Raw genomic sequence first — 26942 nt, forward strand, 5'->3', positions numbered from 1 at the left:
GAAATTTGGGGAACCAAGTCGCCTTAGTGTACTGATCATTACCTGAAAGTATCATCCAGTTTGGGTGAAAAAAATATTTGCTGAGATTTCTGGAGATTCGTAATTTTTGGAAGCTTGGCAACCCCTTTCCATGAAAGTGCTTCTCGCCAGTCACTGCTTAGGGCTACATCAAGAGGAAACAAAACATAGAGATAGAACGTGAAACTACTTTACTGTGTCAAGTTTCAAGAAGCTAGCACAAACCGTGTTGGATTTAGAGTTCCAAATACATCTATCAATACAGGAGAAAACAGAGTGAAATCTAAAAATTCAAACTGTTACTGGAAATGAACGCTTCAACATAGAAGAACGAAATTTGGGGAACCAAGTCGCCTTAGTGTACTGATCATTACCTGAAAGTATCATCCAGTTTGGGTGAAAAAATATTTGCTGAGATTTCTGGAGATTCGTAATTTTTGGAAGCTTGGCAACCCCTTTCCATGAAAGTGCTTCTCGCCAGTCACTGCTTAGGGCTACATCAAGAGGAAACAAAACATAGAGATAGAACGTGAAACTACTTTACTGTGTCAAGTTTCAAGAAGCTAGCACAAACCGTGTTGGATTTAGAGTTCCAAATACATCTATCAATACAGGAGAAAACAGAGTGAAATCTAAAAATTCAAACTGTTACTGGAAATGAACGCTTCAACATAGAAGAACGAAATTTGGGGAACCAAGTCGCCTTAGTGTACTGATCATTACCTGAAAGTATCATCCAGTTTGGGTGAAAAAATATTCGCTGAGATTTCTGGAGATTCGTAATTTTGGGAAGCTTGGCAACCCCTTTCCATGAAAGTGCTTCTTGCCAGTCACTGCTTAGGGCTACATCAAGAGGAAACAAAACATAGAGATAGAACGTGAAACTACTTTACTGTGTCAAGTTTCAAGAAGCTAGCACAAACCGTGTTGGATTTAGAGTTCCAAATACATCTATCAATATAGGAGAAAACAGAGTGAAACCTAAAAATTCAAACTGTTACTGGAAATGAACGCTTCAACATAGAAGAACGAAATTTGGGGAACCAAGTCGCCTGAGTGTACTGATCATTACCTGAAAGTATCATCCAGTTTGGGTGAAAAAATATTGGCTGAGATTTCTGGAGATTCGTAATTTTTGGAAGCTTGGCAACCCCTTTCCATGAAAGTGCTTCTCGCCAGTCACTGCTTAGGGCTACATCAAGAGGAAACAAACCATAGAGATAGAACGTGAAACTACTTTACTATGTCAAGTTTCAAGAAGCTAGCACAAACCATGTTGGATTTAGAGTTCCAAATGCATGTATCAATACAGGATAAAACAGAGTGATATCTAAAAATTCAAACTGTTACTGGAAATGAACGCTTCAACGTAGAAGAACGAAATTTGGGGAACCAAGTCGCCTTAGTGTACTGATCATTACCTGAAAGTATCATCCAGTTTGGGTGAAAAAATATTTGCTGAGATTTCTGGAGATTCGTAATTTTGGGAAGCTTGGCAACCCCTATCCATGAAAGTGTTTCTCGCCAGTCAGTGCTTAGGGCTACATCAAGAGGAAACAAAACATAGAGATAGAACGTGAAACTACTTTACTGTGTCAAGTTTCAAGAAGCTAGCACAAACCGTGTTGGATTTAGAGTTCCAAATACATGTATCAATATAGGAGAAAACAGAGTGATACCTAAAAATTCAAACTGTTACTGGAAATGAACGCTTCAACATAGAAGAACGAAATTTGGGGAACCAAGTCGCCTTAGTGTGATCATCATTACCTGAAAGTATCATCCAGTTTGGGTGAAAAAATATTGGCTGAGATTTCTGGAGATTCGTAATTTTTGGAAGCTTGGCAACCCCTTTCCACGAAAGTGTTTCTCGCCAGTCACTGCTTAGGGCTACATCAAGAGGAAACAAAACATAGAGATAGAACGTGAAACTACTTTACTGTGTCAAGTTTCAAGAAGCTACCACAAACCGTGTTGGATTTAAAGTTCCAAATACATGTATCAATATAGGAGAAAACAGAGTGATACCTAAAAATTCAAACTGTTACTGGAAATGAACGCTTCAACATAGAAGAACGAAATTTGGGGAACCAAGTCGACTTAGTGTACTGATCATTACCTGAAAGTATCATCCAGTTTGGGTGAAAAAATATTTGCTGAGATTTCTGGAGATTCGTAATTTTTGGAAGCTTGGCAACCCCTTTCCATGAAAGTGTTTCTCGCCAGTAACTGCTTAGTTTACATCAAGAGGAAACAAAACATAGAGATAGAACGTGAAACTACTTTACTGTGTCAAGTTTCAAGAAGCTAGCACAAACCGTGTTGGATTTAGAGTTCCAAATACATCTATCAATATAGGAGAAAACAGAGTGAAACCTAAAAATTCAAACTGTTACTGGAAATGAACGCTTCAACATAGAAGAACGAAATTTGGGGAACCAAGTCGCCTTCGTGTACTGATCATTACCTGAAAGTATCATCCAGTTTGGGTGAAAGAATATTTGCTGACATTTCTGGAGATTTGTAATTTTTGGAAGCTTGGCAACCCCTTTTTATGAAAGTGCTTCTCGCCAGTCATTGCTTAGGGCTACATCAAGAGGAAACAAAACATAGAGAGAGAATGTGAAACTACTTTACTGTGTCAAGTTTCAAGAAGCTAGCACAAACTGTGTTGGATTTAGAGTTCCAAATACATCTATCAATATAGGAGAAAACAGAGTGATACCTAAAAATTCAAACTGTTACTGGAAATGAACGCTTCAACATAGAAGAACGAAATTTGGGGAACCAAGTCGCCTTAGTGTACTGATCATTACCTGAAAGTATCATCCAGTTTGGGTGAAAAAATATTTGCTGAGATTTCTGGAGATTCGTAATTTTTGGAAGCTTGGCAACCCCTTTGCATGAAAGTGTTTCACGACAGTCAGTGCTTAGGGCTACATCAAGAGGAAACAAACCATAGAGATAGAACGTGAAACTACTTTACTGTGTCAAGTTTCAAGAAGCTAGCACAAACCATGTTGGATTTAGAGTTCCAAATGCATGTATCAATACAGGATAAAACAGAGTGATACCTAAAAATTCAAACTGTTACTGGAAATGAACGCTTCAACGTAGAAGAACGAAATTTGGGGAACCAAGTCGCCTTAGTGTACTGATCATTACCTGAAAGTATCATCCAGTTTGGGTGAAAAAATATTTGCTGAGATTTCTGGAGATTCGTAATTTTTGGAAGCTTGGCAACCCCTTTCCATGAAAGTGTTTCTCGCCAGTCAGTGCTTAGGGCTACATCAAGAGGAAACAAAACATAGAGATAGAACGTGAAACTACTTTCCTGTGTCAAGTTTCAAGAAGCTAGCACAAACCGTGTTGGATTTAGACTTCCAAATACATCTATCAATATAGGAGAAAACAGAGTGAAACCTAAAAATTCAAACTGTTACTGGAAATGAATGCTTCAACATAGAAGAACGAAATTTGGGGAACCAAGTCGCCTTAGTGTACTGATCATTACCTGAAAGTATCATCCAGTTTGGGTGAAAAAATATTTGCTGAGATTTCTGGAGATTCGTAATTTTTGGAAGCTTGGCAACCCCTTTCCATGAAAGTGCTTCTCGCCAGTCACTGCTTAGGGCTACATCAAGAGGAAACAAAACATAGAGATAGAACGTGAAACTACTTTACTGTGTCAAGTTTCAAGAAGCTAGCACAAACCGTGTTGGATTTAGAGTTCCAAATACATCTATCAATACAGGAGAAAACAGAGTGAAATCTAAAAATTCAAACTGTTACTGGAAATGAACGCTTCAACATAGAAGAACGAAATTTGGGGAACCAAGTCGCCTTAGTGTACTGATCATTACCTGAAAGTATCATCCAGTTTGGGTGAAAAAATATTCGCTGAGATTTCTGGAGATTCGTAATTTTTGGAAGCTTGGCAACCCCTTTCCATGAAAGTGCTTCTTGCCAGTCACTGCTTAGGGCTACATCAAGAGGAAACAAAACATAGAGATAGAACGTGAAACTACTTTACTGTGTCAAGTTTCAAGAAGCTAGCACAAACCGTGTTGGATTTAGAGTTCCAAATACATCTATCAATATAGGAGAAAACAGAGTGAAACCTAAAAATTCAAACTGTTACTGGAAATGAACGCTTCAACATAGAAGAACGAAATTTGGGGAACCAAGTCGCCTTCCTTTACTGATCATTACCTGAAAGTATCATCCAGTTTGGGTGAAAAAATATTTGCTGAGATTTCTGGAGATTCGTAATTTTTGGAAGCTTGGCAACCCCTTTGCATGAAAGTGTTTCTCGCCAGTCAGTGCTTAGGGCTCCATCAAGAGGAAACAAAACACAGAGATAGAACGTGAAACTACTTTACTGTGTCAAGATTCAAGAAGCTAGCACAAACCGTGTTGGATTTAGAGTTCCAAATACATGTATCAATATAGGAGAAAACAGAGTGATACCTAAAAATTCAAACTGTTACTGGAAATGAACGCTTCAACATAGAAGAAAGAAATTTGGGGAACCAAGTCGCCTTAGTGTACTGATCATTACCTGAAAGTATCATCCAGTTTGGGTGAAAAAATATTGGCTGAGATTTCTGGAGATTCGTAATTTTTGGAAGCTTGGCAACCCCTTTCCATAAAAGTGTTTCTCGCCAGTCAGTGCTTAGGGCTACATCAAGAGGAAACAATATATAGAGATAGATCGTTAAACTACTTTACTGTGTCAAGTTTCAAGTAGCTAGCACAAACCGTGTTGGATTTAGTGTTCCAAATACATCTATCAATATAGGAGAAAACAGAGTGATACTTAAAATTCAAACTGTTACTGGAAATGAACGCTTCAACATAGAAGAACGAAATTTGGGGAACCAAGTCACCTTAGTGTACTCATCATTACCTGAAAGTATCATCCAGTTTGGGTGAAAAAATATTGGCTGAGATTCCTGGAGATTCGTAATTTTTGGAAGCTTGGCAACCCCTTTCCATTAAAGTGTTTCTCACCAGTCACTCCTTAGGGCTACATCAAGAGGAAACAAAACATAGAGATAGAACGTGAAACTACTTTACTGTGTCAAGTTTCAAGAAGCTAGCACAAACCGTGTTGGATTTAGAGTTCCAAATACATCTATCAATATAGGAGAAAACAGAGTGAAACCTAAAAATTCAAACTGTTACTGGAAATGAACGCTTCAACATAGAAGAACGAAATTTGGGGAACCAAGTCGCCTTCGTGTACTGATCATTACCTGAAAGTATCATCCAGTTTGGGTGAAAAAATATTGGCTGAGATTTCTGGAGATTCGTAATTTTTGGAAGCTTGGCAACCCCTTTCCATGAAAGTGCTTCTCGCCAGTCAGTGCTTAGGACTACATCAAGAGGAAACAAACCATAGAGATAGAATGTGAAACTACTTTACTGTGTCAAGATTCAAGAAGCTAGCACAAACCGTGTTGGATTTAGAGTTCCAAATACATGTATCAATATAGGAGAAAACAGAGTGATACCTAAAAATTCAAACTGTTACTGGAAATGAACGCTTCAACATAGAAGAACGAAATTTGGGGAACCAAGTCGCCTTCGTTTACTGATCACTACCTGAAAGTATCATCCAGTTTGGGTGAAAGAGTATTTGCTGAGATTTCTGGAGATTCGTAATTTTTGGAAGATTGGCAACCCCTTTCCATGAAAGTGTTTCTCGCCAATCAGTGCTTAGGGCTACATCAAGAGGAAACAAAACATTGAGATAGAACGTGAAACTACTTTACTGTGTCAAGTTTCAAGAAGCTAGCACAAACCGTGTTGGATTTAGAGTTCCAAATACATCTATCAATATAGGAGAAAACAGAGTGAAACCTAAAAATCAAACTCTTACTGGAAATGAACGCTTCAACATAGAAGAAAGAAATATGGGGAACCAAGTCGCCTTAGTGTACTGATCATTTCCTAAAAGTATCATCCAGTTTGGGTGAAAAAAATATTTGCTGACATTTCTAGAGATTCGTAATTTTTGGAAGCTTGGCAACCCCTTTCCATGAAAGTGCTTCTCGCCAATCACTGCTTAGGGCTACATCAAGAGGAAACAAAACATAGAGATAGAACGTGAAACTACTTTAATGTGTCAAGTTTCAAGAAGCTAGCACAAACCGTGTTTGATTTAGACTTCCAAATACATCTATCAATATAGGAGAAAACAGAGTGAAACCTAAAAATTCAAACTGTTACTGGAAATGAAGGCTTCAACATAGAACAACGAAATTTGGGGAACCAAGTCGCCTTAGTGTACTGATCATTACCTGAAAGTATCATCCAGTTTGGGTGAAAAAATATTTGCTGAGATCTCTAGAGATTCGTAATTATTGGAAGCTTGGCAACCACTTTCAATGAAAGTGCTTCTCGCCAGTCACTGCTTAAGGCTACATCAAGAGGAAACAAAACATAGAGATAGAACGTGAAACTTCTTTACTGTGTCAAGTTTCAAGAAGCTAGCACAAACTGTGTTGGATTTAGAGTTCCAAATACATGTATCAATACAGGAGAAAACAGAGTGAAACCTAAAAATTCAAACTGTTACTGGAAATGAACGCTTCAACATAGAAGAACGAAATTTGGGGAACCAAGTCGCCTTAGTGTACTGATCATTACCTGAAAGTATCATCCAGTTTGGGTGAAAAAATATTTGCTGATATTTCTGGAGATTCGTAATTTTTGGAAGCTTGGCAACCCCTTTCCATGAAAGTGCTTCTCGCCAGTCAGAGCTTAGGGTTACATCAAGAGGAAACAAACCATAGAGATAGAACGTGAAACTACTTTACTGTGTCAAGTTTCAAGAAGCTAGCCCAAACCGTGTTGGATTTAGAGTTCCAAATACATGTATCAATATAGGAGAAAACAGAGTGAAACCTAAAAATTCAAACTGTTACTGGAAATGAACGCTTCAACATAGAAGAACGAAATTTGGGGAACCAAGTCGCCTTAGTGTACTGATCATTACCTGAAAGTATCATCCAGTTTGGGAGAAAAAATATTGGCTGAGATTTCTGGAGATTCGTAATTTTTGGAAGCTTGGCAACCTCTTTCCATGAAAGTGCTTCTCGCCAGTCACTGCTTAGGGCTACATCAAGAGGAAACAAAACATAGAGATAGAACGTGAAACTACTTTACTGTGTCAAGTTTAAAGATGCTAGCACAAACCGTGTTGGATTTAGAGTTCCAAATACATCTATCAATAAAGGAGAAAACAGAGTGAAACCTCAAAAATTCAAACTGTTACTGGAAATGAACGCTTCAACATAGAAGAACGAAATTTGGGGAACCAAGTCGCCTTCGTTTACTGATCATTACCTGAAAGTATCATCCAGTTTGGGTGAAAAAATATTTGCTGAGATTTCTGGAGATTCGTAATTTTTGGAAGCTTGGCAACCCCTTTGCATGAAAGTGTTTCTCGCCAGTCAGTGCTTAGGGCTACATCAAGAGTAAACAAACCATAGAGATAGAACGTGAAACTACTTTACTGTGTCAAGATTCAAGAAGCTAGCACAAACCGTGTTGGATTTAGAGTTCCAAATACATGTATCAATATAGGAGAAAACAGAGTGATACCTAAAAATTCAAAGTGTTACTGGAAATGAACGCTTCAACATAGAAGAACGAAATTTAAGGAACCAAGTCGCCTTAGTGTCCTGATAATTACCTGAAAGTATCATCCAGTTTGGGTGAAAAAATATTGGCTGAGATTTCTGGAGATTCGTAATTTTTGGAAGCTTGGCAACCCCTTTCCATGAAAGTGTTTCTCGCCAGTCAGTGCGTAGGGCTACATCAAGAGGAAACAAAATATAGAGATAGATTGTTAAACTACTTTACTGTGTCAAGTTTCAAGTAGCTAGCACAAACCGTGTTGGATTTAGTGTTCCAAATACATCTATCAATATAGGAGAAAACAGAGTGATACTTAAAATTCAAACTGTTACTGGAAATGAACGCTTCAACATAGAAGAACGAAATTTGGGGAACCAAGTCGCCTTCGTTTACTGATCATTACCTGAAAGTATCATCCAGTTTGGGTGAAAGAATATTTGCTGAGATTTCTGGAGATTCGTAATTTTTGGAAGATTGGCAACCCCTTTCCATGAAAGTGTTTCTCGCCAATCAGTGCTTAGGGCTACATCAAGAGGAAACAAAACATTGAGATAGAACGTGAAACTACTTTACTGTGTCAAGTTTCAAGAAGCTAGCACAAACCGTGTTGGATTTAGAGTTCCAAATACATCTATCAATATAGGAGAAAACAGAGTGAAACCTAAAAATTCAAACTCTTACTGGAAATGAACGCTTCAACATAGAAGAAAGAAATTTGGGGAACCAAGTCGCCTTAGTGTACTGATCATTTCCTGAAAGTATCATCCAGTTTGGGTGAAAAAAATATTTGCTGACATTTCTGGAGATTCGTAATTTTTGGAAGCTTGGCAACCCCTTTCCATGAAAGTGCTTCTCGCCAATCACTGCTTAGGGCTACATCAAGAGGAAACAAAACATAGAGATAGAACGTGAAACTACTTTACTGTGTCAAGTTTCAAGAAGCTAGCACAAACCGTGTTTGATTTAGACTTCCAAATACATCTATCAATATAGGAGAAAACAGAGTGAAACCTAAAAATTCAAACTGTTACTGGAAATGAACGCTTCAACATAGAAGAACGAAATTTGGGGAACCAAGTCGCCTTAGTGTACTGATCATTACCTGAAAGTATCATCCAGTTTGGGTGAAAAAATATTTGCTGAGATTTCTGGAGATTCGTAATTTTTGGAAGCTTGGCAACCCCTTTGCATGAAAGTGTTTCTCGCCAGTCAGTGCTTAGGGCTACATCAAGAGGAAACAAACCATAGAGATCGTAATTTTTGGAAGCTTGGCAACCCCTTTCCATGAAAGTGCTTCTCGCCAGTCACTGCTTAGGGCTACATCAAGAGGAAACAAAACATAGAGATAGAACGTGAAACTACTTTACTGTGTCAAGTTTCAAGAAGATAGCACAAACCGTGTTGGATTTAGATTTCCAAATACATCTATCAATATAGGTGAAAACAGAGTGAAACCTAAAAATTCAAACTGTTACTGGAAATGAACGCTTCAACATAGAAGAACGAAATTTGGGGAACCAAGTCGCCTTCGTTTACTGATCATTACCTGAAAGTATCATCCAGTTTGGGTGAAAAAATATTTGCTGAGATTTCTGGAGATTCGTAATTTTTGGAAGCTTGGCAACCCCTTTGCATGAAAGTGTTTCTCGCCAGTCAGTGCTTAGGGCTACATCAAGAGGAAACAAACCATAGAGATAGAACGTGAAACTACTTTACTGTGTCAAGATTCAAGAAGCTAGCACAAACCGTGTTGGATTTAGAGTTCCAAATACATGTATCAATATAGGAGAAAACAGAGTGATACCTAAAAATTCAAAGTGTTACTGGAAATGAACGCTTCAACATAGAAGAACGAAATTTAAGGAACCAAGTCGCCTTAGTGTCCTGATAATTACCTGAAAGTATCATCCAGTTTGGGTGAAAAAATATTGGCTGAGATTTCTGGAGATTCGTAATTTTTGGAAGCTTGGCAACCCCTTTCCATGAAAGTGTTTCTCGCCAGTCAGTGCGTAGGGCTACATCAAGAGGAAACAAAATATAGAGATAGATTGTTAAACTACTTTACTGTGTCAAGTTTCAAGTAGCTAGCACAAACCGTGTTGGATTTAGTGTTCCAAATACATCTATCAATATAGGAGAAAACAGAGTGATACTTAAAATTCAAACTGTTACTGGAAATGAACGCTTCAACATAGAAGAACGAAATTTGGGGAACCAAGTCGCCTTAGTGTACTCATCATTACCTGAAAGTATCATCCAGTTTGGGTGAAAAAATATTGGCTGAGATTTCTGGAGATTCGTAATTTTTGGAAGCTTGGCAACCCCTTTCCATGAAAGTGTTTCTCGCCAGTCAGTGCTTAGGGCTACATCAAGAGGAAACAAAACATAGAGATAGAACGTGAAACTACTTTACTGTGTCAAGTTTCAAGAAGCTAGCACAAACCGTGTTGGATTTAGAGTTCCAAATACATGTATCAATATAGGAGAAAACAGAGTGATACCTAAAAATTCAAACTGTTACTGGAAATGAACGCTTCAACATAGAAGAACGAAATTTGGGGAACCAAGTCGCCTTCGTTTACTGATCATTACCTGAAAGTATCATCCAGTTTGGGTGAAAGAATATTTGCTGAGATTTCTGGAGATTCGTAATTTTTGGAAGATTGGCAACCCCTTTCCATGAAAGTGTTTCTCGCCAATCAGTGCTTAGGGCTACATCAAGAGGAAACAAAACATTGAGATAGAACGTGAAACTACTTTACTGTGTCAAGTTTCAAGAAGCTAGCACAAACCGTGTTGGATTTAGAGTTCCAAATACATCTATCAATATAGGAGAAAACAGAGTGAAACCTAAAAATTCAAACTCTTACTGGAAATGAACGCTTCAACATAGAAGAAAGAAATTTGGGGAACCAAGTCGCCTTAGTGTACTGATCATTTCCTGAAAGTATCATCCAGTTTGGGTGAAAAAAATATTTGCTGACATTTCTGGAGATTCGTAATTTTTGGAAGCTTGGCAACCCCTTTCCATGAAAGTGCTTCTCGCCAATCACTGCTTAGGGCTACATCAAGAGGAAACAAAACATAGAGATAGAACGTGAAACTACTTTACTGTGTCAAGTTTCAAGAAGCTAGCACAAACCGTGTTTGATTTAGACTTCCAAATACATCTATCAATATAGGAGAAAACAGAGTGAAACCTAAAAATTCAAACTGTTACTGGAAATGAACGCTTCAACATAGAAGAACGAAATTTGGGGAACCAAGTCGCCTTAGTGTACTGATCATTACCTGAAAGTATCATCCAGTTTGGGTGAAAAAATATTTGCTGAGATTTCTGGAGATTCGTAATTTTTGGAAGCTTGGCAACCCCTTTGCATGAAAGTGTTTCTCGCCAGTCAGTGCTTAGGGCTACATCAAGAGGAAACAAACCATAGAGATCGTAATTTTTGGAAGCTTGGAAACCCCTTTCCATGAAAGTGCTTCTCGCCAGTCACTGCTTAGGGCTACATCAAGAGGAAACAAAACATAGAGATAGAACGTGAAACTACTTTACTGTGTCAAGTTTCAAGAAGATAGCACAAACCGTGTTGGATTTAGATTTCCAAATACATCTATCAATATAGGTGAAAACAGAGTGAAACCTAAAAATTCAAACTGTTACTGGAAATGAACGCTTCAACATAGAAGAAAGAAATTTGGGGAACCAAGTCGCCTTAGTGTACTGATCATTACCTGAAAGTATCATCCAGTTTGGGTGAAAAAATATTTGCTGAGATTTCTGGAGATTCGTAATTATTGGAAGCTTGGCAAACCCTTTACATGAAAGTGTTTCTCGCCAGTCAGTGCTAAGGGTAAATCAAGAGGAAACAAACCATAGAAATAGAACGTGAAACTACTTTACTGTGTCAAGTTTCAAGAAGCTAGCACAAACCGTATTGGATTTAGAGTTCCAAATACATCTATCAATATAGGAGAAAACAGAGTGAAACCTAAAAATTCAAACTGTTACTGGAAATGAACGCTTCAACGTAGAAGAACGAAATTTGGGAAACCACGTCGCCTTAGTGTACTGATCATTACCTGAAAGTATCATCCAGCTTGGGTGAAAAAATATTGGCTGAGATTTCTGGAGATTCGTAATTTTTGGAAGCTTGGCAACCCCTTCCCATGAAAGTGTTTCTCGCCAGTCAGTGCTTAGGGCTACTTCAAAAGGAAACAAACTATAGAGAGAGAACGTGAAACTACTTTACTGTGTCAAGTTTCAAGAAGCTAGCACCAACCGTGTTGGATTTAGAGTTCCAAATACATGTATCAATATAGGAGAAAACAGAGTGATACCTAAAAATTCAAACTGTTACTGGAATTGAACGCTTCAACATAGAAGAACGAAATTTGGGGAACTAAGTCGCCTTAGTGTACTGATCATTACCTGAAAGTATCATCCAGTTTGGGTGAAAAAATATTGGCTGAGATTTCTGGAGATTCGTAATTTTTGGAAGCTTGGCAACCCCTTTGCATGAAAGTGTTTCTCGACAGTCAGTGCTTAGGGCTACATCAAGAGGAAACAAAACATAGAGATAGAACGTGAAACTTCTTTACTGTGTCAAGTTTCAAGAAGCTAGCACAAACTGTGTTGGATTTAGAGTTCCAAATACATGTATCAATACAGGAGAAAACAGAGTGAAACCTAAAAATCAAACTCTTACTGGAAATGAACGCTTCAACATAGAAGAAAGAAATATGGGGAACCAAGTCGCCTTAGTGTACTGATCATTTCCTAAAAGTATCATCCAGTTTGGGTGAAAAAAATATTTGCTGACATTTCTAGAGATTCGTAATTTTTGGAAGCTTGGCAACCCCTTTCCATGAAAGTGCTTCTCGCCAATCACTGCTTAGGGCTACATCAAGAGGAAACAAAACATAGAGATAGAACGTGAAACTACTTTAATGTGTCAAGTTTCAAGAAGCTAGCACAAACCGTGTTTGATTTAGACTTCCAAATACATCTATCAATATAGGAGAAAACAGAGTGAAACCTAAAAATTCAAACTGTTACTGGAAATGAAGGCTTCAACATAGAACAACGAAATTTGGGGAACCAAGTCGCCTTAGTGTACTGATCATTACCTGAAAGTATCATCCAGTTTGGGTGAAAAAATATTTGCTGAGATCTCTAGAGATTCGTAATTATTGGAAGCTTGGCAACCACTTTCAATGAAAGTGCTTCTCGCCAGTCACTGCTTAAGGCTACATCAAGAGGAAACAAAACATAGAGATAGAACGTGAAACTTCTTTACTGTGTCAAGTTTCAAGAAGCTAGCACAAACTGTGTTGGATTTAGAGTTCCAAATACATGTATCAATACAGGAGAAAACAGAGTGAAACCTAAAAATTCAAACTGTTACTGGAAATGAACGCTTCAACATAGAAGAACGAAATTTGGGGAACCAAGTCGCCTTAGTGTACTGATCATTACCTGAAAGTATCATCCAGTTTGGGTGAAAAAATATTTGCTGATATTTCTGGAGATTCGTAATTTTTGGAAGCTTGGCAACCCCTTTCCATGAAAGTGCTTCTCGCCAGTCAGAGCTTAGGGTTACATCAAGAGGAAACAAACCATAGAGATAGAACGTGAAACTACTTTACTGTGTCAAGTTTCAAGAAGCTAGCCCAAACCGTGTTGGATTTAGAGTTCCAAATACATGTATCAATATAGGAGAAAACAGAGTGAAACCTAAAAATTCAAACTGTTACTGGAAATGAACGCTTCAACATAGAAGAACGAAATTTGGGGAACCAAGTCGCCTTAGTGTACTGATCATTACCTGAAAGTATCATCCAGTTTGGGAGAAAAAATATTGGCTGAGATTTCTGGAGATTCGTAATTTTTGGAAGCTTGGCAACCTCTTTCCATGAAAGTGCTTCTCGCCAGTCACTGCTTAGGGCTACATCAAGAGGAAACAAAACATAGAGATAGAACGTGAAACTACTTTACTGTGTCAAGTTTAAAGATGCTAGCACAAACCGTGTTGGATTTAGAGTTCCAAATACATCTATCAATAAAGGAGAAAACAGAGTGAAACCTCAAAAATTCAAACTGTTACTGGAAATGAACGCTTCAACATAGAAGAACGAAATTTGGGGAACCAAGTCGCCTTCGTTTACTGATCATTACCTGAAAGTATCATCCAGTTTGGGTGAAAAAATATTTGCTGAGATTTCTGGAGATTCGTAATTTTTGGAAGCTTGGCAACCCCTTTGCATGAAAGTGTTTCTCGCCAGTCAGTGCTTAGGGCTACATCAAGAGTAAACAAACCATAGAGATAGAACGTGAAACTACTTTACTGTGTCAAGATTCAAGAAGCTAGCACAAACCGTGTTGGATTTAGAGTTCCAAATACATGTATCAATATAGGAGAAAACAGAGTGATACCTAAAAATTCAAAGTGTTACTGGAAATGAACGCTTCAACATAGAAGAACGAAATTTAAGGAACCAAGTCGCCTTAGTGTCCTGATAATTACCTGAAAGTATCATCCAGTTTGGGTGAAAAAATATTGGCTGAGATTTCTGGAGATTCGTAATTTTTGGAAGCTTGGCAACCCCTTTCCATGAAAGTGTTTCTCGCCAGTCAGTGCGTAGGGCTACATCAAGAGGAAACAAAATATAGAGATAGATTGTTAAACTACTTTACTGTGTCAAGTTTCAAGTAGCTAGCACAAACCGTGTTGGATTTAGTGTTCCAAATACATCTATCAATATAGGAGAAAACAGAGTGATACTTAAAATTCAAACTGTTACTGGAAATGAACGCTTCAACATAGAAGAACGAAATTTGGGGAACCAAGTCGCCTTCGTTTACTGATCATTACCTGAAAGTATCATCCAGTTTGGGTGAAAGAATATTTGCTGAGATTTCTGGAGATTCGTAATTTTTGGAAGATTGGCAACCCCTTTCCATGAAAGTGTTTCTCGCCAATCAGTGCTTAGGGCTACATCAAGAGGAAACAAAACATTGAGATAGAACGTGAAACTACTTTACTGTGTCAAGTTTCAAGAAGCTAGCACAAACCGTGTTGGATTTAGAGTTCCAAATACATCTATCAATATAGGAGAAAACAGAGTGAAACCTAAAAATTCAAACTCTTACTGGAAATGAACGCTTCAACATAGAAGAAAGAAATTTGGGGAACCAAGTCGCCTTAGTGTACTGATCATTTCCTGAAAGTATCATCCAGTTTGGGTGAAAAAAATATTTGCTGACATTTCTGGAGATTCGTAATTTTTGGAAGCTTGGCAACCCCTTTCCATGAAAGTGCTTCTCGCCAATCACTGCTTAGGGCTACATCAAGAGGAAACAAAACATAGAGATAGAACGTGAAACTACTTTACTGTGTCAAGTTTCAAGAAGCTAGCACAAACCGTGTTTGATTTAGACTTCCAAATACATCTATCAATATAGGAGAAAACAGAGTGAAACCTAAAAATTCAAACTGTTACTGGAAATGAACGCTTCAACATAGAAGAACGAAATTTGGGGAACCAAGTCGCCTTAGTGTACTGATCATTACCTGAAAGTATCATCCAGTTTGGGTGAAAAAATATTTGCTGAGATTTCTGGAGATTCGTAATTTTTGGAAGCTTGGCAACCCCTTTGCATGAAAGTGTTTCTCGCCAGTCAGTGCTTAGGGCTACATCAAGAGGAAACAAACCATAGAGATCGTAATTTTTGGAAGCTTGGCAACCCCTTTCCATGAAAGTGCTTCTCGCCAGTCACTGCTTAGGGCTACATCAAGAGGAAACAAAACATAGAGATAGAACGTGAAACTACTTTACTGTGTCAAGTTTCAAGAAGATAGCACAAACCGTGTTGGATTTAGATTTCCAAATACATCTATCAATATAGGTGAAAACAGAGTGAAACCTAAAAATTCAAACTGTTACTGGAAATGAACGCTTCAACATAGAAGAACGAAATTTGGGGAACCAAGTCGCCTTCGTTTACTGATCATTACCTGAAAGTATCATCCAGTTTGGGTGAAAAAATATTTGCTGAGATTTCTGGAGATTCGTAATTTTTGGAAGCTTGGCAACCCCTTTGCATGAAAGTGTTTCTCGCCAGTCAGTGCTTAGGGCTACATCAAGAGGAAACAAACCATAGAGATAGAACGTGAAACTACTTTACTGTGTCAAGATTCAAGAAGCTAGCACAAACCGTGTTGGATTTAGAGTTCCAAATACATGTATCAATATAGGAGAAAACAGAGTGATACCTAAAAATTCAAAGTGTTACTGGAAATGAACGCTTCAACATAGAAGAACGAAATTTAAGGAACCAAGTCGCCTTAGTGTCCTGATAATTACCTGAAAGTATCATCCAGTTTGGGTGAAAAAATATTGGCTGAGATTTCTGGAGATTCGTAATTTTTGGAAGCTTGGCAACCCCTTTCCATGAAAGTGTTTCTCGCCAGTCAGTGCGTAGGGCTACATCAAGAGGAAACAAAATATAGAGATAGATTGTTAAACTACTTTACTGTGTCAAGTTTCAAGTAGCTAGCACAAACCGTGTTGGATTTAGTGTTCCAAATACATCTATCAATATAGGAGAAAACAGAGTGATACTTAAAATTCAAACTGTTACTGGAAATGAACGCTTCAACATAGAAGAACGAAATTTGGGGAACCAAGTCGCCTTAGTGTACTCATCATTACCTGAAAGTATCATCCAGTTTGGGTGAAAAAATATTGGCTGAGATTTCTGGAGATTCGTAATTTTTGGAAGCTTGGCAACCCCTTTCCATGAAAGTGTTTCTCGCCAGTCAGTGCTTAGGGCTACATCAAGAGGAAACAAAACATAGAGATAGAACGTGAAACTACTTTACTGTGTCAAGTTTCAAGAAGCTAGCACAAACCGTGTTGGATTTAGAGTTCCAAATACATGTATCAATATAGGAGAAAACAGAGTGATACCTAAAAATTCAAACTGTTACTGGAAATGAACGCTTCAACATAGAAGAACGAAATTTGGGGAACCAAGTCGCCTTCGTTTACTGATCATTACCTGAAAGTATCATCCAGTTTGGGTGAAAGAATATTTGCTGAGATTTCTGGAGATTCGTAATTTTTGGAAGATTGGCAACCCCTTTCCATGAAAGTGTTTCTCGCCAATCAGTGCTTAGGGCTACATCAAGAGGAAACAAAACATTGAGATAGAACGTGAAACTACTTTACTGTGTCAAGTTTCAAGAAGCTAGCACAAACCGTGTTGGATTTAGAGTTCCAAATACATCTATCAATATAGGAGAAAACAGAGTGAAACCTAAAAATTCAAACTCTTACTGGAAATGAACGCTTCAACATAGAAGAAAGAAATTTGGGGAACCAAGTCGCCTTAGTGTACTGATCATTTCCTGAAAGTATCATCCAGTTTGGGTGAAAAAAATATTTGCTGACATTTCTGGAGATTCGTAATTTTTGGAAGCTTGGCAACCCCTTTCCATGAAAGTGCTTCTCGCCAATCACTGCTTAGGGCTACATCAAGAGGAAACAAAACATAGAGATAGAACGTGAAACTACTTTACTGTGTCAAGTTTCAAGAAGCTAGCACAAACCGTGTTTGATTTAGACTTCCAAATACATCTATCAATATAGGAGAAAACAGAGTGAAACCTAAAAATTCAAACTGTTACTGGAAATGAACGCTTCAACATAGAAGAACGAAATTTGGGGAACCAAGTCGCCTTAGTGTACTGATCATTACCTGAAAGTATCATCCAGTTTGGGTGAAAAAATATTTGCTGAGATTTCTGGAGATTCGTAATTTTTGGAAGCTTGGCAACCCCTTTGCATGAAAGTGTTTCTCGCCAGTCAGTGCTTAGGGCTACATCAAGAGGAAACAAACCATAGAGATCGTAATTTTTGGAAGCTTGGAAACCCCTTTCCATGAAAGTGCTTCTCGCCAGTCACTGCTTAGGGCTACATCAAGAGGAAACAAAACATAGAGATAGAACGTGAAACTACTTTACTGTGTCAAGTTTCAAGAAGATAGCACAAACCGTGTTGGATTTAGATTTCCAAATACATCTATCAATATAGGTGAAAACAGAGTGAAACCTAAAAATTCAAACTGTTACTGGAAATGAACGCTTCAACATAGAAGAAAGAAATTTGGGGAACCAAGTCGCCTTAGTGTACTGATCATTACCTGAAAGTATCATCCAGTTTGGGTGAAAAAATATTTGCTGAGATTTCTGGAGATTCGTAATTATTGGAAGCTTGGCAAACCCTTTACATGAAAGTGTTTCTCGCCAGTCAGTGCTAAGGGTAAATCAAGAGGAAACAAACCATAGAAATAGAACGTGAAACTACTTTACTGTGTCAAGTTTCAAGAAGCTAGCACAAACCGTATTGGATTTAGAGTTCCAAATACATCTATCAATATAGGAGAAAACAGAGTGAAACCTAAAAATTCAAACTGTTACTGGAAATGAACGCTTCAACGTAGAAGAACGAAATTTGGGAAACCACGTCGCCTTAGTGTACTGATCATTACCTGAAAGTATCATCCAGCTTGGGTGAAAAAATATTGGCTGAGATTTCTGGAGATTCGTAATTTTTGGAAGCTTGGCAACCCCTTCCCATGAAAGTGTTTCTCGCCAGTCAGTGCTTAGGGCTACTTCAAAAGGAAACAAACTATAGAGAGAGAACGTGAAACTACTTTACTGTGTCAAGTTTCAAGAAGCTAGCACCAACCGTGTTGGATTTAGAGTTCCAAATACATGTATCAATATAGGAGAAAACAGAGTGATACCTAAAAATTCAAACTGTTACTGGAATTGAACGCTTCAACATAGAAGAACGAAATTTGGGGAACTAAGTCGCCTTAGTGTACTGATCATTACCTGAAAGTATCATCCAGTTTGGGTGAAAAAATATTGGCTGAGATTTCTGGAGATTCATAATTTTTGGAAGCTTGGCAACCCCTTTCCAAGAAAGTGTTTCTCGCCAGTCACTGCTTAGGGCTACATCAAGAGGAAACAAAACATAGTGATAGAACGTGAAACTACTTTACTGTGTCAAGTTTCAAGAAGCTAGCACAAACCGTGTTGGATTTAGAGTTCCAAATACATCTATCAATATAGGAGAAAACAGAGTGAAACCCAAAAATTCATACTGTTACTGGAAATGAACGCTTCAACATAGAAGAACGAAATTTTGGGAACCAAGTCGCCTTAGTGTACTGATCATTACCTGAAAGTATCATCCAGTTTGGGTGAAAAAATATTGGCTGAGATTTCTGGAGATTCGTAATTTTTGGAAGCTTGGCAACCCCTTTCCAATAAAGTGTTTCTCGCCAGTCACTGCTTAGGGCTACATCAAGAGGAAACAAAACATAGTGATAGAACGTGAAACTACTTTACTGTGTCAAGTTTCAAGAAGCTAGCACAAACCGTGTTGGATTTAGAGTTCCAAATACATCTATCAATATAGGAGAAAACAGAGTGAAACCCAAAAATTCATACTGTTACTGGAAATGAACGCTTCAACATAGAAGAACGAAATTTGGGGAACCAAGTCGGCTTCGTGTACTGATCATTACCTGAAAGTATCATCCAGCTTGGGTGAAAAAATATTTGCTGAGATTTCTGGAGATTCGTAATTTTTGGAAGCTTGGCAACCCCTTTCCATGAAAGTGTTTCTCGCCAGTCACTGCTTAGTGCTACATCAAGAGGAAACAAAACATAGAGATAGAACGTGAAACTACTTTACTGTGTCAAGTTTCAAGAAGCTAGCACAAACCGTGTTGGATTTAGATTTCCAAATACATCTATCAATATAGGTGAAAACAGAGTGAAACCTAAAAATTCAAACTGTTACTGGAAATGAACGCTTCAACATAGAAGAAAGAAATTTGGGGAACCAAGTCGCCTTAGTGTACTGATCATTACCTGAAAGTATCATCCAGTTTGGGTGAAAAAATATTTGCTGAGATTTCTGGAGATTCGTAATTATTGGAAGCTTGGCAAACCCTTTACATGAAAGTGTTTCTCGCCAGTCAGTGCTAAGGGTAAATCAAGAGGAAACAAACCATAGAAATAGAACGTGAAACTACTTTACTGTGTCAAGTTTCAAGAAGCTAGCACAAACCGTATTGGATATAGAGTTCCAAATACATCTATCAATATAGGAGAAAACAGAGTGAAACCTAAAAATTCAAAGTGTTACTGGAAATGAACGCTTCAACGTAGAAGAACGAAATTTGGGAAACCACGTCGCCTTAGTGTACTGATCATTACCTGAAAGTATCATCCAGCTTGGGTGAAAAAATATTGGCTGAGATTTCTGGAGATTCGTAATTTTTGGAAGCTTGGCAACCCCTTTCCATGAAAGTGTTTCTCGCCAGTCAGTGCTTAGGGCTACATCAAAAGGAAACAAACTATAGAGAGAGAACGTGAAACTACTTTACTGTGTCAAGTTTCAAGAAGCTAGCACAAACCGTGTTGGATTTAGAGTTCCAAATACATGTATCAATATAGGAGAAAACAGAGTGATACCTAAAAATTCAAACTGTTACTGGAATTGAACGCTTCAACATAGAAGAACGAAATTTGGGGAACTAAGTCGCCTTAGTGTACTGATCATTACCTGAAAGTATCATCCAGCTTGGGTGAAAAAATATTGGCTGAGATTTCTGGAGATTCGTAATTTTTGGAAGCTTGGCAACCCCTTTCCATGAAAGTGTTTCTCGCCAGTCAGTGCTTAGGGCTACATCAAAAGGAAACAAACTATAGAGAGAGAACGTGAAACTACTTTACTGTGTCAAGTTTCAAGAAGCTAGCACAAACCGTGTTGGATTTAGAGTTCCAAATACATGTATCAATATAGGAGAAAACAGAGTGATACCTAAAAATTCAAACTGTTACTGGAAATGAACGCTTCAACATAGAAGAACGAAATTTGGGGAACCAAGTCGCCTTCGTTTACTGATCATTACCTGAAAGTATCATCCAGTTTGGGTGAAAGAATATTTGCTGAGATTTCTGGAGATTCGTAATTTTTGGAAGATTGGCAACCCCTTTCCATGAAAGTGTTTCTCGCCAATCAGTGCTTAGGGCTACATCAAGAGGAAACAAAACATTGAGATAGAACGTGAAACTACTTTACTGTGTCAAGTTTCAAGAAGCTAGCACAAACCGTGTTGGATTTAGAGTTCCAAATACATCTATCAATATAGGAGAAAACAGAGTGAAACCTAAAAATTCAAACTCTTCCTGGAAATGAACGCTTCAACATAGAAGAAAGAAATTTGGGGAACCAAGTCGCCTTAGTGTACTGATCATTTCCTGAAAGTATCATCCAGTTTGGGTGAAAAAATATTGGCTGAGATTTCTGGAGATTCGTAATTTTTGGAAGCTTGGCAACCCCTTTCCAAGAAAGTGTTTCTCGCCAGTCACTGCTTAGGGCTACATCAAGAGGAAACAAAACATAGAGATAGAACGTGAAACTACTTTACTGTGTCAAGTTTCAGGAAGCTAGCACAAACCGTGTTGGATTTAGAGTTCCAAATACATGTATCAATATAGGAGAAAACAGAGTGATACCTAAAAATTCAAACTGTTACTGGAAATGAACGCTTCAACATAGAAGAACGAAATTTTGGGAACCAAGTCGCCTTAGTGTACTGATCATTACCTGAAAGTATCATCCAGTTTGGGTGAAAAAATATTGGCTGAGATTTCTGGAGATTCGTAATTTTTGGAAGCTTGGCAACCCCTTTCCAAGAAAGTGTTTCTCGCCAGTCACTGCTTAGGGCTACATCAAGAGGAAACAAAACATAGTGATAGAACGTGAAACTACTTTACTGTGTCAAGTTTCAAGAAGCTAGCACAAACCGTGTTGGATTTAGAGTTCCAAATACATCTATCAATATAGGAGAAAACAGAGTGAAACCCAAAAATTCATACTGTTACTGGAAATGAACGCTTCAACATAGAAGAACGAAATTTGGGGAACCAAGTCGGCTTCGTGTACTGATCATTACCTGAAAGTATCATCCAGCTTGGGTGAAAAAATATTTGCTGAGATTTCTGGATATTCGTAATTTTTGGAAGCTTGGCAACCCCTTTCCATGAAAGTGTTTCTCGCCAGTCACTGCTTAGGGCTACATCAAGAGGAAACGAAACATAGAGATAGAACGTGAAACTACTTTACTGTGTCAAGTTTCAAGAAGCTAGCACAAACCGTGTTGGATTTAGATTTCCAAATACATCTATCAATATAGGTGAAAACAGAGTGAAACCTAAAAATTCAAACTGTTACTGGAAATGAACGCTTCAACATAGAAGAAAGAAATTTGGGGAACCAAGTCGCCTTAGTGTACTGATCATTACCTGAAAGTATCATCCAGTTTGGGTGAAAAAATATTTGCTGAGATTTCTGGAGATTCGTAATTATTGGAAGCTTGGCAAACCCTTTACATGAAAGTGTTTCTCGCCAGTCAGTGCTAAGGGTAAATCAAGAGGAAACAAACCATAGAAATAGAACGTGAAACTACTTTACTGTGTCAAGTTTCAAGAAGCTAGCACAAACCGTATTGGATATAGAGTTCCAAATACATCTATCAATATAGGAGAAAACAGAGTGAAACCTAAAAATTCAAAGTGTTACTGGAAATGAACGCTTCAACGTAGAAGAACGAAATTTGGGAAACCACGTCGCCTTAGTGTACTGATCATTACCTGAAAGTATCATCCAGCTTGGGTGAAAAAATATTGGCTGAGATTTCTGGAGATTCGTAATTTTTGGAAGCTTGGCAACCCCTTTCCATGAAAGTGTTTCTCGCCAGTCAGTGCTTAGGGCTACATCAAAAGGAAACAAACTATAGAGAGAGAACGTGAAACTACTTTACTGTGTCAAGTTTCAAGAAGCTAGCACAAACCGTGTTGGATTTAGAGTTCCAAATACATGTATCAATATAGGAGAAAACAGAGTGATACCTAAAAATTCAAACTGTTACTGGAATTGAACGCTTCAACATAGAAGAACGAAATTTGGGGAACTAAGTCGCCTTAGTGTACTGATCATTACCTGAAAGTATCATCCAGCTTGGGTGAAAAAATATTGGCTGAGATTTCTGGAGATTCGTAATTTTTGGAAGCTTGGCAACCCCTTTCCATGAAAGTGTTTCTCGCCAGTCAGTGCTTAGGGCTACATCAAGAGGAAACAAAACATAGAGATAGAACGTGAAACTACTTTACTGTGTCAAGTTTCAAGAAGCTAGCACAAACCGTGTTGGATTTAGAGTTCCAAATACATGTATCAATATAGGAGAAAACAGAGTGATACCTAAAAATTCAAACTGTTACTGGAAATGAACGCTTCAACATAGAAGAACGAAATTTGGGGAACCAAGTCGCCTTCGTTTACTGATCATTACCTGAAAGTATCATCCAGTTTGGGTGAAAGAATATTTGCTGAGATTTCTGGAGATTCGTAATTTTTGGAAGATTGGCAACCCCTTTCCATGAAAGTGTTTCTCGCCAATCAGTGCTTAGGGCTACATCAAGAGGAAACAAAACATTGAGATAGAACGTGAAACTACTTTACTGTGTCAAGTTTCAAGAAGCTAGCACAAACCGTGTTGGATTTAGAGTTCCAAATACATCTATCAATATAGGAGAAAACAGAGTGAAACCTAAAAATTCAAACTCTTCCTGGAAATGAACGCTTCAACATAGAAGAAAGAAATTTGGGGAACCAAGTCGCCTTAGTGTACTGATCATTTCCTGAAAGTATCATCCAGTTTGGGTGAAAAAAATATTTGCTGACATTTCTGGAGATTCGTAATTTTTGGAAGCTTGGCAACCCCTTTCCATGAAAGTGCTTCTCGCCAATCACTGCTTAGGGCTACATCAAGAGGAAACAAAACATAGAGATAGAACGTGAAACTACTTTACTGTGTCAAGTTTCAAGAAGCTAGCACAAACCGTGTTTGATTTAGAATTCCAAATACATCTATCAATATAGGAGAAAACAGAGTGAAACCTAAAAATTCAAACTGTTACTGGAAATGAACGCTTCAACATAGAAGAACGAAATTTGGGGAACCAAGTCGCCTTAGTGTACTGATCATTACCTGAAAGTATCATCCAGTTTGGGTGAAAAAATATTTGCTGAGATTTCTGGAGATTCATAATTTTTGGAAGCTTGGCAACCCCTTTCAATGAAAGTGCTTCTCGCCAGTCACTGCTTAGGGCTACATCAAGAGGAAACAAAACACAGAGATAGAACGTGAAACTACTTTACTGTGTCAAGTTTCAAGAAGCTAGCACAAACCGTGTTGGATTTAGAGTTCCAAATACATCTATCAATAAAGGAGAAAACAGAGTGAAAGTAAAAATTCAAACTGTTACTGGAAATAAACGCTTCAACATAGAAGAATGAAATTTGGGGAACCAAGTCGCCTTCGTTTACTGATCATTACCTGAAAGTATCATCCAGTTTGGGTGAAAAAATATTGGCTGAGATTTCTGGAGATTCGTAATTTTTGGAAGCTTGGCAACCCCTTTGCATGAAAGTGTTTCTCGCCAGTCAGTGCTTAGGGCTACATCAAGAGGAAACAAACCATAGAGATCGTAATTTTTGGAAGCTTGGCAACCCCTTTCCATGAAAGTGCTTCTCGCCAGTCACTGCTTAGGGCTACATCAAGAGGAAACAAAACATTGAGATAGAACGTGAAACTACTTTACTGTGTCAAGTTTCAAGAAGCTAGCACAAACCGTGTTGGATTTAGAGTTCCAAATACATGTATCAATATAGGAGAAAACAGAGTGATACCTAAAAATTCAAACTGTTACTGGAAATGAACGCTTCAACATAGAAGAACGAAATTTGGGGAACCAAGTCGCCTTAGTGTACTGATCATTACCTGAAAGTATCATCCAGTTTGGGTGAAAAAATATTTGCAGACATTTCTGGAGATTCGTAATTTTTGGAAGCTTGGCAACCCCTTTCCATGAAAGTGCTTCTCGCCAGTCACTGCTTAGGGCTACATCAAGAGGAAACAAAACATAGAGATAGAATGTGAAACTACTTTACTCTGTCAAGTTTCAAGAAGCTAGCACAAACTGTGTTGGATTTAGAGTTCCAAATACATCTATCAATATAGGAGAAAACAGAGTGATACCTAAAAATTCAAACTGTTACTGGAAATGAACGCTTCAACATAGAAGAATGAAATTTGGGGAACCAAGTCGCCTTAGTGTACTGATCATTACCTGAAAGTATCATCCAGCTTGGGTGAAAAAATATTTGCTGAGATTTCTGGAGATTCGTAATTTTTGGAAGCTTGGCAACCCCTTTCCATGAAAGTGTTTCTCGCCAGTCACTGCTTAGGGCTACATCAAGAGGAAACAAAACATAGAGATAGAACGTGAAACTACTTTACTGTGTCAAGTTTCAAGAAGATAGCACAAACCGTGTTGGATTTAGATTTCCAAATACATCTATCAATATAGGTGAAAACAGAGTGAAACCTAAAAATTCAAACTGTTACTGGAAATGAACGCTTCAACATAGAAGAATGAAATTTGGGGAACCACGTCGCCTTCGTGTACTGATCATTACCTGAAAGTATCATCCAGTTTGGGTGAAAAAATATTTGCTGAGATTTCTGGAGATTCGTAATTATTGGAAGCTTGGCAAACCCTTTACATGAAAGTTTCTCGCCAGTCAGTGCTAAGGGTAAATCAAGAGGAAACAAACCATAGAAATAGAACGTGAAACTACTTTACTGTGTCAAGTTTCAAGAAGCTAGCACAAACCGTATTGGATTTAGAGTTCCAAATACATCTATCAATATAGGAGAAAACAGAGTGAAACCTAAAAATTCAAACTGTTACTGGAAATGAACGCTTCAACGTAGAAGAACGAAATTTGGGAAACCACGTCGCCTTAGTGTACTGATCATTACCTGAAAGTATCATCCAGCTTGGGTGAAAAAATATTGGCTGAGATTTCTGGAGATTCGTAATTTTTGGAAGCTTGGCAACCCCTTTCCATGAAAGTGTTTCTCGCCAGTCAGTGCTTAGGGCTACATCAAAAGGAAACAAACTATAGAGAGAGAACGTGAAACTACTTTACTGTGTCAAGTTTCAAGAAGCTAGCACAAACCGTGTTGGATTTAGAGTTCCAAATACATGTATCAATATAGGAGAAAACAGAGTGAAACCTAAAAATTCAAACTGTTACTGGAATTAAACGCTTCAACATAGAAGAACGAAATTTGGGGAACTAAGTCGCCTTAGTGTACTGATCATTACCTGAAAGTATCATCCAGTTTGGGTGAAAAAATATTGGCTGAGATTTCTGGAGATTCGTAATTTTTGGAAGCTTGGCAACCCCTTTGCATGAAAGTGTTTCTCGCCAGTCAGTGCTTAGGGCTACATCAAGAGGAAACAAAACATAGAGATAGAACGTGAAACTACATTACTGTGTCAAGTTTCAAGAAGCTAGCCCAAACCGTGTTGGATTTAGAGTTCCAAATACATCTATCAATATAGGAGAAAACAGAGTGAAACCTAAAAATTCAAACTGTTACTGGAAATGAACGCTTCAACATAGAAGAACGAAATTTGGGGAACCAAGTCGCCTTAGTGTACTGATCATTACCTGAAAGTATCATCCAGTTTGGGTGAAAAAATATTGGCTGAGATTTCTGGAGATTCGTAATTTTTGGAAGCTTGGCAACCCCTTTCCATGAAAGTGTTTCTCGCCAGTCACTGCTTAGGGCTACATGAAGAGGAAACAAAACATAGAGATAAAACGTGAAACTACTTTACTGTGTCAAGTTTCAAGAAGCTAGCACAAACCGTGTTGGATTTAGATTTCCAAATACATCTATCAATATAGGTGAAAACAGAGTGAAACCTAAAAATTCAAACTGTTACTGGAAATGAACGCTTCAACATAGAAGAAAGAAATTTGGGGAACCAAGTCGCCTTAGTGTACTGATCATTACCTGAAAGTATCATCCAGTTTGGGTGAAAAAATATTTGTTGAGATTTCTGGAGATTCGTAATTATTGGAAGCTTGGCAAACCCTTTACATGAAAGTGTTTCTCGCCAGTCAGTGCTAAGGGTAAATCAAGAGGAAACAAACCATAGAAATAGAACGTGAAACTACTTTACTGTGTCAAGTTTCAAGAAGCTAGCACAAACCGTATTGGATATAGAGTTCCAAATACATCTATCAATATAGGAGAAAACAGAGTGAAA

Source organism: Spermophilus citellus (genome assembly GCF_964194105.1).
Source record: "Spermophilus citellus genome assembly, chromosome: 6".
NCBI lineage: Eukaryota > Metazoa > Chordata > Mammalia > Rodentia > Sciuridae > Spermophilus > Spermophilus citellus.